This window comes from Giraffa tippelskirchi, chromosome 4 (assembly GCF_054371585.1).
Source record: "Giraffa tippelskirchi isolate mGirTip1 chromosome 4, T2T-mGirTip1v1.2.pri, whole genome shotgun sequence".
NCBI classification, from domain to species: Eukaryota; Metazoa; Chordata; class Mammalia; order Artiodactyla; family Giraffidae; genus Giraffa; species Giraffa tippelskirchi.
Window position 1 is genome coordinate 41,139,485 of NC_137278.1, and position 12,603 is coordinate 41,152,087.

The window sequence follows — 12,603 nt, forward strand, 5'->3', positions numbered from 1 at the left end:
TTCCAGCTCAGCCTCACTGCCATACTTAGTACTCCCTGTTCACCACACCTGGAGAGTCCCAGAGGCTCCTCTCTACCTGGAAGCACATGCCACTGTGCTTCCAGGCCCCACAGTTGTTGTTGTTCAGTCTCTAAGTCATATCCAAGTCTTTGCGGCCCCGTGGACTACAGCACTCCAAGGTTCCCTGTCCTTCACCATCTTTCAGAGTGTGCTCAAACTCATCCATTGAGTCAGTGAAGTGAAGTGAAGTCGCTCAGTCGTGTCTGACTCTTTGCAACCCCATGGACTGTAGCCTACCAGGCTCCTCCATCCATGGGGTTTTCCAGGCAAGAGTACTGGAGTGGGGTGCCATTTCCTTCTTCAGAGGATCTTTCCCACCCAGGGATCGAACCTGGGTCTCCTGCATTGTAGGCAGATGCTTTACCGTCTGAGCCACCAGGGAAGTCTTATTGAGTTAGTAATACCATCCAACCTTCTCATCCTCTGTCACCCCCTTCTCCTGTCCTCACTCTTTCCCAGCATGAGGGTCTTTTCCAATGAGTCGGCTCTTTGCATCAGGTGGCCAAAGTGTTGGAGCTTCAACTTCAGCATGAGTCCTTCCAATGAATATTCAGGGTTGATTTCTTTTAGGATTGACTGGTTTGAACTCCTTGCTGTCTAAGAGACTCTAAAGAATCTTCTCCAGCACCAAAGTTCAAAAGCATCAATTCTTCAGCATTCAACCTGCTTTATGGTCCAACTCTCACATCCGTACACATCGGCAAAGTTTCCCCCGACTGTTTCAGCCCCACCAGTCTGAGTAACACACAGCCTGCTTCATTCTATTTGTGCTTAATCCCAGAGGGCTCTGTGATTTTAATGCCCTTTTTTATTTCTTTTTGCTTTTAATAAAATTGCTCATCTTTCAGAAGTGTCCCTGTACCTGTTCAGTTCAGTTCAGTCGCTCAGTCGTGTCCGACTCTTTGCAACCCCATGGACTGCAACACACCAGGCCCCCCTGAGTTTACTCAAACTCATCTCCATTGAGTCGGTGATGCCATCCAACCGTCTCATCCTCTGTCATCCCCTTCTGCTCCTTCCCTCAATCTTGCCCAGCATCAGGGTCTTTTCAAATGAGTCAGCTCTTCGCATCAGGTAGCCAAAGTATTGGGGTTTCAGCTTCAACATCAGTCCTTCCAGTGAACACCCAAGACTGATCTCCTTTAGGATGGACTGGTTGGATCTCCTTGCAGTCCAAGGGACTCTCAAGAGTCTTTTCCAACACCACAGTTCAAAAGCATCAATTCTTCGGCACTCAGCTTTCTTTACAGTTCAACTCTTACATCCACACATGACTACTGTATCATGGATTAAATAAGAATAATAAAGAGAAATCTGTGCACCCTCCTTTTGGGTTCAGAAACAGACATCACCACATCACCAAGATATCTAGAGCCCCTATAGGCTCCTCCTTGGTGGCCCTGTTGTTTTTTTGTTTTGTTTTGTTTTTTTACTATGGCCACTGCTAACACAACATAACCCAAAATAGGACCTGAGGAACAGGAGCAGTCTTCTCCATCCTTTAGTTATTCCGTAGCAGTTGTCACAATTCTTTCTATACTAAAACTCTGGGCATGCAACCAGCCAGGGTGAGTATACTTGTGGGAAAATGAAAATGAGTATTTTAAATCAGGTCTGCCTGGAATAATCCCAGTCACAGACTCACTAACCCCTTAGCATTTAGCAGACTATCCAGGATGAGACAGGCCTTCAGTGAACATTCATCTAATTGAATTCCGGTTTTCCTTCATCCAGTGGATGGAATATAGATTCTGGTCAATGTCAGACATAAAAATACTACACTAAGCAAGTGATCCTGAAGTGGGGCTCAGCCCCTCCCACCACAAGGTGGGCATTTACACCCACTGGAGTCTAGAAAGAAATACTAGAACTTCTGTTTGTACTTAGGTTTTTTCTCGACTTTTTAAAGTTTTAATTTGGAGTATATGTCTTCTGTGAGTTGTATGAAAGGAGAAAAGATTAGCATTCCCCTTGACTAGAATGGAAGAAGCTCTCTGGCCTGACAGCATGCGTTTGGTTAAGGCATTGCTACCTACTTCATGGCATCTAACCCCTGTTTGGGGGCATCCCTGGTGGCTCAGATGATAAAGAATCTGCTTGCAATGCTGGAGACCCCGGTTTGTTTTCTGGGTCAGGAAGATCCCCTGGAGAAGGGAATGGCAACCTACTCCAGTATTCTTGCCTGGAGAATCCCATGGACAGAGGAGCCTGGTGGGCTACAGTCCATAGGATCACAAAGAGTCAAACACAACTGAGCAACTTTCATTTTCCCTTTCACATGTCTTATTGGCATAACTTATGTAGTATGTGCTTGCTATATGTGTATATGTAGTGTTTACTACATAGTACAACATGCTACATAGTATCATAAGTGTGGTATGCACCAGAGAAGCACACCTAACTACAGTAGGCAGCAGGAAAATACACTGAGAGACCCAAAGTGGAGTCTCCCCATGAGCTCGTAAGACACAACTATTCATTCATTCATTCAATCATCCGAAAAAATATCTTACTGATCTCCTCAAGTGGTCTGTCATGCTTTGATGCCCAAATTGCATCAGACAGAGGCAAGAAAGCAGGCATCATAAGGAAGCTGGTCAAGTCCTGTCCTGTCCTGCTGCCCATTGGACTCGGGCTGCTTCATGGCTCAGATAACTGGTGTGTGGCACTAAGTTGCCCAGAGTAAGAAAATACATACTAAATATGCACCCACCTAAGAGGATGAAGATGGAAGAGGTCAACCAGATGTTTAATCTTGATCACAGATGTTTCCTGTTCATTACAAACTCACAGCAGTCATTTAACATGGTTCTTTTATTCACACCTGGCCTTCTCTCCCCAGCAAAGAAGGGGGTTACCTACCTGACAGATTCATAAGAAGCTCCTGACCCTCAAAGATGCCTCCCCACCCTCCAGATGACTGAAACTGCTCTCCGAAGGAGATGGTCCTACAGCTAATTTAAGGAATGTGATTTTGAATGTGACCCATTAAACTTGCACTAAGTTGTAAATGACATGTGCTCAGTACTCTCTAGAGAACTAGTTTTGCTAGAGAGAAAGATGGAAAAGAAAGTAACACCAGAGAACTGATCTATCAGTAGAACTGATCTATTAGTACCTACAGGTGAAATGAGTGGGTCTCACGGATGTAAAAGTAGCCTTGGAAAGGAGACACCACCAGGCCACTGGGCCAGGGAAGGAATGTTGAACTTGCCCATTTTGCCAAGGGCTGTTTTATACCCAGCACCTGCCCCCTGGCCTCAAACACTTGGTTACTATCGAAAATGTTAGTGCTAGAAGGAAGTAGGGAGAGATCCCTGGGGTAGGCTAGACCCCAGCCTCCTGACTGCTGGTCCAAATTCTCCTCCAATGAGCTTTCAACACACCTGGTGATTGAGGTGAGTAAACAAAAAGAGATTAAAAACTCAAGCCCATTATCCATTTTGAAAAACTAGCTCAATTCTATGCTCTAACTATTTTGAACAGCTTAGCTCATCTCTCCCCTCTGGGGTTTTGATTATACATTCTTGGCACTTCTCAGAGTGATGCTAGAAGTGGGGAGGCAGTCAAGATGATTCTCATCCATATCCCATCCCAGAGGTGAACCTGGGAACAACACACTGTTGTTTTACTGGATAAAATAAGACAGAGACTTCACTTACACTGCAAAACCTGGGGTTAAATGTCCTGTGACGATTTGGGGGAAAGATAGAAAAGAGCAACACCCAGAGGTACCTTCCTGCTTGCCAAGGTTGAGAAACTGGAACAGTCAGACACTTACAGAGTATCCAGGCACAAACATAGTGCATTGATTTAACAGCAGCTTACAGAGGGGTGATTAGCTCAACAATAGGAGTCTCTATTTTATTTCATTTTAAACAATTCTACTTTAAAATTACTGATATTAAAACTGTTAAACCCAGATCATGAGCCATATTTTAAATATGTAAAGATATTCTTTTAATACATTGACTTTTGAAAACAATTTTAATATATATATAATACATATATACATAGAGTTAGCTAGCTAGGGATGCCAAAACAAAGGGTCACAGACTATCCTGCTCAAATGACAGTAATTTTTTTTAATTAGTTTATTTATCTATTTTTTAACTTTACAATATTGTATTTGTTTTGCCATACATTGACATGAATCCACCATGGGTGTACATGTTTTCCCCTTCCAGAACCTCCCTCCCACCTCCCTCCCCATCCCATCCCTCCAGGTCATCCCGGTGCCCCAGCCCCGAGCACCCTGTATCATGCATCGAACCTGGACTGGCGAGTTTCACATATGATAATTTACATGCTTCAGTGCCATTCTCCCATATCATCCCGCCCTCGCCCTCTCCCATAGAATCCATAATATTGTTCTATTTATCTGTGTCTCTTTTGATGAAATGACAGTAATTTATTTCTCTCCCAGTTCTGGGAGCCAAAAGTTTGAGGTCAAGGTATCTGCAGAGTTGGTCTCAGAGGCCTCCCGCCTTGGCTCATAGATGCCTTCCCTCTGTGTGTATCGTCTCCATGTTTCCTCTTTTCACGAGGACACCAGTCATATTGGATTAAGGCCCATCCTAATGACCTCACTGAAAGATCCCTACTCCCCCTTCTGAGGTTTGGGGGCTAGGACTTCAACATTTGAGTTTTAGGGGGACCCATTTTGGGCTGCATATAGTGTACTGTGCACAGACAACTGAGCATCTTTACCCTAATTGTCACAAAGTTTCCTATAAAACCTGAGTGTGATGCATGTAACTGAGTTTCTAGTCAAATCCTTGCATCACATCCTTAATAGAAACGAAGAAGGACTGTAGATTATAATCTTATAAAGGATAACACACACACATGGTATTAGGATAATTTTCCTCAAAGGAACAGCTACTCTTTAATTCTGAACATTTTAAGACATCCAGAATCACTTTCCCTAAGCAATTATGATTTTACAAAATGCTGTCAGGACCATTGCAAAGTTTTACTGCCCAGACAGAGCTAAATGCCTGGAGCTTTCAGTGGTGATTTATTATTTACTCTGGAGGCAGGTTGCTAAGCAAGATTTATTCAGTAAGAACAGAGCCATCCGTAACAGTACAATATATGTTTGACTGCGAGGGAGATTCTTTTTCACTATTCCTCCAGAGAGTGTGTCCTCCATAAGAAGAAAAAATATATCTTTATGTAAGTTTTAATCCTTTTGTGAAATCAAGGGTACCAGTATGGATTTAACAAACCAGTTTGACTTCAAATGTTCTCATTTGAATTTTAGCTCTGAGAAATTTTCAGAATGAAAGCAATGGGAGAACAATACCCAAGTTCATTGATGGAATATGCCGGGTATTTGCTTTACCTACACGGGGCTTTTATTTCCTGAGGAGTTGCTTCATTGCACTACAGTGGCCTAACTCACACATTCATACCAGCTTGCAGCAACCTCAGATTCCTAGGGAAAAAAAAGAGCACTAATAATGCATATTTGCCAACTTGGGTTTTCAGAATTGGTAACAAGGACTAGAGACCAATTGCTGGCCTGCTTCCTCCCCCTAGTGGTCATAACTGCTGCTTTTTGCTAAAGACAAGAGAACTGAGGACCAGTGAAATAAGCTGCTGCCTACGTCCCCCACTTTAGCAACCTATTCTCCAGATACCCACAGCCCTCCAGCTGCCCTTCCACCAATCTCAGAAAAGGGAAATGATCAACTCATTCACATTAAGGTGTCCAGGACCGAAAACTTCCCTTCTCCCCAGACTATGCATTTTAACAAAAGCACTGAACCAAAAAGGCAATGCTACTTAACCCAAAAGAATAAATCACCAGCAGTGGAAATTTAGAAAATTAAAAAATTTTAAATAAAAAAGACTTTTTTCCCTAGGCCTTTTTGTCTTTGTGTTTTGGAGGAAGGTCTTTGAAAAGTTATCTAGTGCCTCAATTTCTTCAAGGAATTACAGCCTTTTCTATAATCTGGAGGAGAGGAAAAAAATCAGAAGACCCAGGAAAATGTTCCATTTCCCCGACTTCTCTTCTCCGTCATCAGCTGCTCCCACCCCTGTCCCTGGCTGGAAGGTCAGCTCTGGGTGGCAACCATGTCCAACAGGGCAACTCAACTCCCCTAGACGCAAAGTGGGTGGAAACATGAGCGAGAAATGTTTGGTTGGACTCCAACCACCCTCCCCTAGTTGCTCCCAGGATCCCCACCACAGTTCCTCAGTGGGTCAGGGAGTTCTTCAGGCAGGTGGCCAATCCCCACGAATAGCTTTTGATCTGGAAAGTAGGGTTGAACAATGAGAGTCAGACTAGCAGACAGACTGGGAAGCTTGAGAGGCCCCGGGCAACGTTTCTGAACTCTGGCTTGAATGGGTCATTCATCAAACCCCTCCCAAGTGTTGGAAATTGGCCTCTCCCCCACCAGGAGCAATGCCAGAGGGTCGCCTCTGCCACCAGTGCCCACGTTCAACCTAGATGGAACCAGGAAGAAAAGGGAAAGAATGCAGAGAGGAGAGCTGCTTTGTGTTGTGCTGAGAAGCCATAGGGACCCATGAGTGCCTCCAATCTGCCATCACCAACTCCCACAAACACAGAGTCTGCGGAAGTAGAAGCTGGTGGAGTGTGACTGGTGCCTGGAGTCAAAGGGCTGGTTTCAGCGCACAGTCTCAACTACATGAAGTACTGTGACATGGATAGAATCTGGTGTCAGGCAAACCTGAGTTTGAATCCCAGCTCTGCCACTGGGTAGCTGTGCAGACTTTGATGACTTTTATGCCATCCTTTAATTGTCAGCTCAAACATTACACCCTCAGGGACAACCTCTCTGACCCCACAAATCAGATCAGATCCTCCTTTTATAAACTTCTTAATCCCTAATAATTTTTATTTATCACACGCATCACCATTTGTAATTTTATAATTTATGTGTGAGATGATTTGTCTAATTTTTCCCATACTGCATTCTAAGCTCAAAGTGGGCAGAGAGCTCATCTCTTCCATTTACAACCTTTTCCCCAGGACTAGAACATAGAATAACTTCAATAAGGATTTGAGAAATGAATGAACCATCCTGAGCCTTTGTCATCTATAAAATGGGATGATAGTACCTTCCTTGTAAGTTTGAAGTGAAGATTTAATGAAAATGTATTTGTGACAATTCTACTCTGTGTCTGACAAGGAGTAAGGCTCAGAAGGGGGTCATTCTTTTGCTACTTTCTTTTCAGAGGCCTACCATATGTAGGTGGACAGTTGTCCCTGGCCACCAGAGGTGCCACTGAGCAGTGAACTGAGCCAAAATAGAAAACTGGAGACCTGAACAATCCACAGATTCCATCAGAAGTCCCTGAATAATCAAAAGTAGTTGGCACATTACAATTCATCACCTCTTCCCTCTACATGTCCCTTGATGGCAGGAAAAGTTATCTCCAGCTTCACTCTCCTTTCCATCCCAGACAGAGAGTAGCCAGAGGGACTGTAAATTCATTCCTAACATTTTCAGTTGTTTGAGTTATGTTCTACAAGAATTAAGAAGGTGACTTTAAAAACATGAAGGAGAAATAAAGGTTGCACTACCCAGAGCAGAGTACAGGTGTAAAATGAAACTGAACTTTTAATATGAAACCGCTGTGGAGGAGAAAGGACTAAGAATATTTTTATAGAATACTTGCATTATGGGTAATTTTTTAAAATCCAGAGTTCAACTTGCATGACATTGAGGCATAAGTCTACCAGTTAACGACATTTATAACTCTGTAACAATACGTTTTGTATAAATTACTGCTGAGGCTTAACATTTCTGATTATGATATATAGAATAAAGTGATGTCATAAAGGCAAAGTTAGTAAGTTACGATCTGTCCTGTTGCTTTAAATAAGAGGATTTCTGGAGACAATCGCCTTGATGAATATAAACTCAAATGAACCTTGAATCTCTTCAATTATTCTTATTTAGAATTCATTTTCCTTTGAACTTTCATTTAACTCAAAGCGTAATCGTTCCATTATAAATCAAGTGAGAGCTTGTCTTTCCTGCAATAACAAGTATGCTTTAAATAATGAAGCAACACCTATGATCATAAAAGATAACGTTTCAATGCACCAAAATACAAAAGGTAAAGAGATTTATTATCTTAGTTCAGTAACGATGAGTTGAATATTTTTGTAGCAACAGACATCTCTATTCCAGATAACACTTTTTGTTTGACTTTTTAGTGTATGTTCATTCCCAGAAGACTGGGGTACCTTATTATCAATGAGAGAAACCCACGATGCAACACATAGTGCTGTTGGTGACTGAGAAGGTCAGCTCTCTTTTTGTTCAGTTTCCTGAGTAGGTTAATGAGTATAAATATCTCTCAGCCTCCCCGGCCCTCTTTACCTTTATGAAAGAGCTGGCCTAATCATCCTAAATTCATCCCAAACTCCAAAGGAAAAGACTCTATGAACTTTTCCTTCTGTACAGAATTATCGTGAGGAATAACTAAGTTCATGGAGGTGAGTATACTTTAAAAGGCATAAAAGTGCTATACATATCATTTGATGGTTTTCACTCTGTATTTTGTAAATACTTCTACACATCTACTATGTGAACTATACTATTTAATATAACATAGATATCTCTGGGGCATCTCCAGGGCAGTATAGATGAAAAAGTGTGATGAAGAGGGTCTTCTGGAGTTGCCATGATAACTTCTCTTGGATGATATGGGAACCCCCACATTATAACAGGTCAAGTGGCCAAACTATCCCAAACAAACACCTTTTACCCCATTGAAAAATCTCACCAGCAGACAAAACACAGAACTAAGCAGGTAGTCTGGGTGGTTGGATGACTCTCTTCCTGTTATCTCTTTATGCATTTCATCTTCAAAGCATTGTGACCTGTCTTCAATATACCCTCTGGTGTGGGATTTACATTTTTAATATTGGCATTTATGACGTGGTGCTTTTTCCTGGTTAATTGGTATCAGAGCAAAATGTTTGCCTCTCTCTTGAAATAAATCTCTTCAAGAGCTTCAATCACACATTCTTTTGTTCTATCCCTCATTTGAAATGGGCTCTATAAAGCCGCTATATAATCTTTTGCCTCTCACATTTTTAAATCTGGGGGTTTATGCTTTAATAGCTTTGATGTGTGTACTCTTTAGCCTGTTACTTACACCGTGTTCCTCCCCGCCTGACACCCCACTCCCCCTCAGCCTTACAAGCCTGTACCCTCTGAGGCTGAAAGGATTTATTTATCATCCAGAATGTTTCCATAATTTTCAAAACATATGTTTCGAAATTACATTCCAATATCTCATACTATGTTCTTTGTCTTGCATCTGTTCTGTAAAAACAAATAAAATGCACATAATTATATTCCAATGGCTGCAGAGTCTATGTTTCCCGCAAGAGTTGGTTCTTCTACAAACAGTAAGAGTCACACAACAAAGGCACTTACACCCGCCTGCGATGTCATTCAAAGCTCATCCTTGTGTTAATTAGAGCTAACCAGTGATAATAGCAAACTTCTACCATGTAACTGGGAAACTTTGACTCCTTTCCAAAGCTATTTCAGTTTTACAGGATAATCTCTTTATTGAAAATTAGCTATTGTTGAAAAACCAAAGACATAATACTCAACCATGAATGGACAACAACTTAGTAATTTTTTATCCTCTCTGGTTGTGACTTGCGTTAAACATACTTTAAAAAGTGCACTTCTCTCCCTGAAACATCTTGGTAGAAAGACAGTAAGTCAACGCACAACCAAAAAGACCCTCCAAAAAACCAAAAAAATAAACCTGAATGAAACATACAGAAATACTAGGCCAAAACATATTACTTTTTTTCTGTAAGTACTCCATCACACACTAACTCTCTCCTGCTCAAGTCTTTCCACCACAAAAACATTCACACACACACACACACACACACACACACACACACACACACACACACACACAGACCATTTAAACATAGAAGCCCAATCATTTTACATCCACTATTTGACTAGAATGTTTGATGTCAAAATTAGATTAATTAGCATTAAGACACTTGAAAAAGCCCCTCAAAACTGAGAACTACTATTCAGCCTATTTATTAAAAACAAAATTTCCCCACTGAAATGCTCTCTCTCCTCAGGTTCCACCCGTGTTACCATGATCCTTGTACTCTTTAGGTAATAAAAGAAATTCTGGAACTGAGAAGAGGGAGAAACCTGATGCCTGCAGTGGTATGCCAGTAGATATTTAACAACCAGCTTGAGTGAGAAAAAAAACTGACTTGTAGCATTTGTTAATTTCCATGATATGGATTCCTCCATCACAGCCAATTTCAAGCTACCACTGGGATGCTGCTGAAGTGCAGAACTGGGAATATCTATGCACAGTTGGTTCTTACCAGGTGGTTGGAGCTAGTTCCACCACTGGATGTCTGCGACTCCAGACTGAAAAATATTCCCAGCACCTTTCACATCTGGCAGCAGTTCTAGAGGTAACTCTTGTCATTTACTCTCAACCGGTCTGTTTCTAGAATGATTTTCAGACATTCCTACCAATGTCCTGGGCTAAAAGGCACTTTATACTGACATGAGATCATAGGTGGAGAGGCTAGTCCTAGTTATTGAGTTCAGTTGATAGATAACGAAATCCATGTAAATCCCGGCCCCCACGTGATCCAGTATCAGCATAAAGATATATTCAAAGAAAACGCAAAGATGACTCCAGAAGCCTTGAAAAACAGTATCAGTGTGGGATTTTCTTATAAAGTTTTATACCAGTGTTTCACCCAGAAATCTTCCCAATCAACCCTCCTTAGCCATCTTATAGTTTTACAGTTACAGTACAGTACAGGCTGAACACAGACACACACACACGCTTTCTCTCTTCCACGTTCTCCTTCTCCATGTCACACATATGCACGTGTGTGCATGTACACACATGCACAGATTCTACCTCTTAACCCTATCACCCCCGCCCTTTAATCCTCCTTCACTTATATACCACACTCAGTACCCTGACTGCCCCCCACAGGCACAGGTCCCTGGGCAGCACCATTCTCCCAATCTGACTGCTTTTCTCCAAATCTAGTGACTCATACTCTCTATTCCATTACAGTAACACAAAGTATTTGTCAGTGTGACTTTTGCAGCATCACAGTTACAATAAGAAGGAGCATTTATCTTTTCTGCTGTATAATATTTGAGTACCTTATACCTAGAGACTCAGGAAAGTCATGTAGACAAGAGTCAAACCAGACTGGAGGGCACAAGGACATTCTTCTTAACCACTGTACTCTGCTAATTCTCTGTCTAAAGAGAAGTCACTGAGGGACCTTGGCCAAGTCAAACTTCCTGTGCCTCAGTTTCCTCACCTGTAAAATGGAGTTTATAATAGTACCTACCTCATAGGGGATAGAGGGGAATTAAATGAGTTAATATATAGAGAGTGATTAGAACAGTGCTGGCACATAATAAGAGCAATTATGTTAGCCAAGTACCAACTAGTAATGTTAACCAGTACCATCAGCTCTGCACAGCCTCTAGAATCCCATGACCTTTGCACAGTATCTTCTCATAGGGTCCCAGGGAGTCGTCAAGTTTTTTAATAAAGGGTCAGATAGTAAATACTTTAGGCTTCACAAGCCACACACAGCCTCTGTCACACAATCTTCTTAAGGTTTTTAAGTCTTTAAAAATGTAAGAAACACAAGTGTGTCAATCACATATTCCCTCCACAGGTGTTCACTTACCACTTATGTGCCAGGTACCTTTCTGGATGCTGAAGCTGCAAAGATGGAGAAGTTAGCATTCAACCTTTGGGAAGGGATGCTCATAGCCTGATACAAAGCTAATCATAGCACCGTGTGTGGTGAGTGCTTAAAGGAAGGGGTGTGCTCTGGTTGGGGGAAGGTGATTGATGAGAAGGGTGTCCAAAAAGGAAAAGACCACTTGAGCTGTACCTTGCAAGATACAAGGAATTCACTCGGCACACTGAGACATAAGAGCAAGGAGGTCTTCAGAAAAATTGCAGTTTCTGGAATCAGAGGAGGCGCATGACATCCCACAACGTCAGTGAGAGCCAGATCAGGAAGTTAGGTACCCTCACACTCACTGAGGCACTGAATTTTATTCTGTAGGCCTCTCGTTTCAAACTCTTCAGCACAGAAAAGTTGTCTTCAGGCAGTGTCTTCATTCAGAGCCCTGGATTCACAGAAAGCAAATCTGGTTGAAGCTGAATGGTAAATTCAGAGCCCCTCTCTCCTGCTGGCCTCCTGCACCAGAGGCTGATCAGGGCAACCTCTATGACCCCTGGCAGCATAGCTGTAAATCCACTGCTCCTGGCAATGGGCAGTAAGCTCAGGGTCCAGGGAAGTCCTGTGGCTCCACTTAAATTCTTCTGGAGTCAATAAAATGCCATATATCTCTATCTATTTCCACCTTGAGCAGACATCCCATTCTTCCCCAGCAGCACCTCTGCCTCTGCTGGTCGCAGACCTGCTCCATGAATCTTAACATTTAACTGCACACTGTCTTGGGCCATTATCTAGTTGTTTCTTGAGTATGTTTTCTCTCCATC

The 12,603-nt window shown here is 42.2% G+C and overlaps 2 non-coding genes across 2 annotated transcripts; one reads left to right on the top strand and one right to left on the bottom strand.

The window, feature by feature from the left end:
* Window positions 1-370: 370 nt before the first annotated feature.
* On the bottom strand, window positions 371-442 carry TRNAC-ACA (transfer RNA cysteine (anticodon ACA)). Its single transcript has one exon. It is a non-coding gene; the product is annotated as a tRNA-Cys (tRNA).
* A 1,554-nt stretch (window positions 443-1,996) lies between these two features.
* Window positions 1,997-2,119, top strand: LOC145504133 (U6atac minor spliceosomal RNA). The gene has a single exon (XR_014052114.1). It is a non-coding gene; the product is annotated as a U6atac minor spliceosomal RNA (small nuclear RNA).
* Window positions 2,120-12,603: the final 10,484 nt, after the last annotated feature.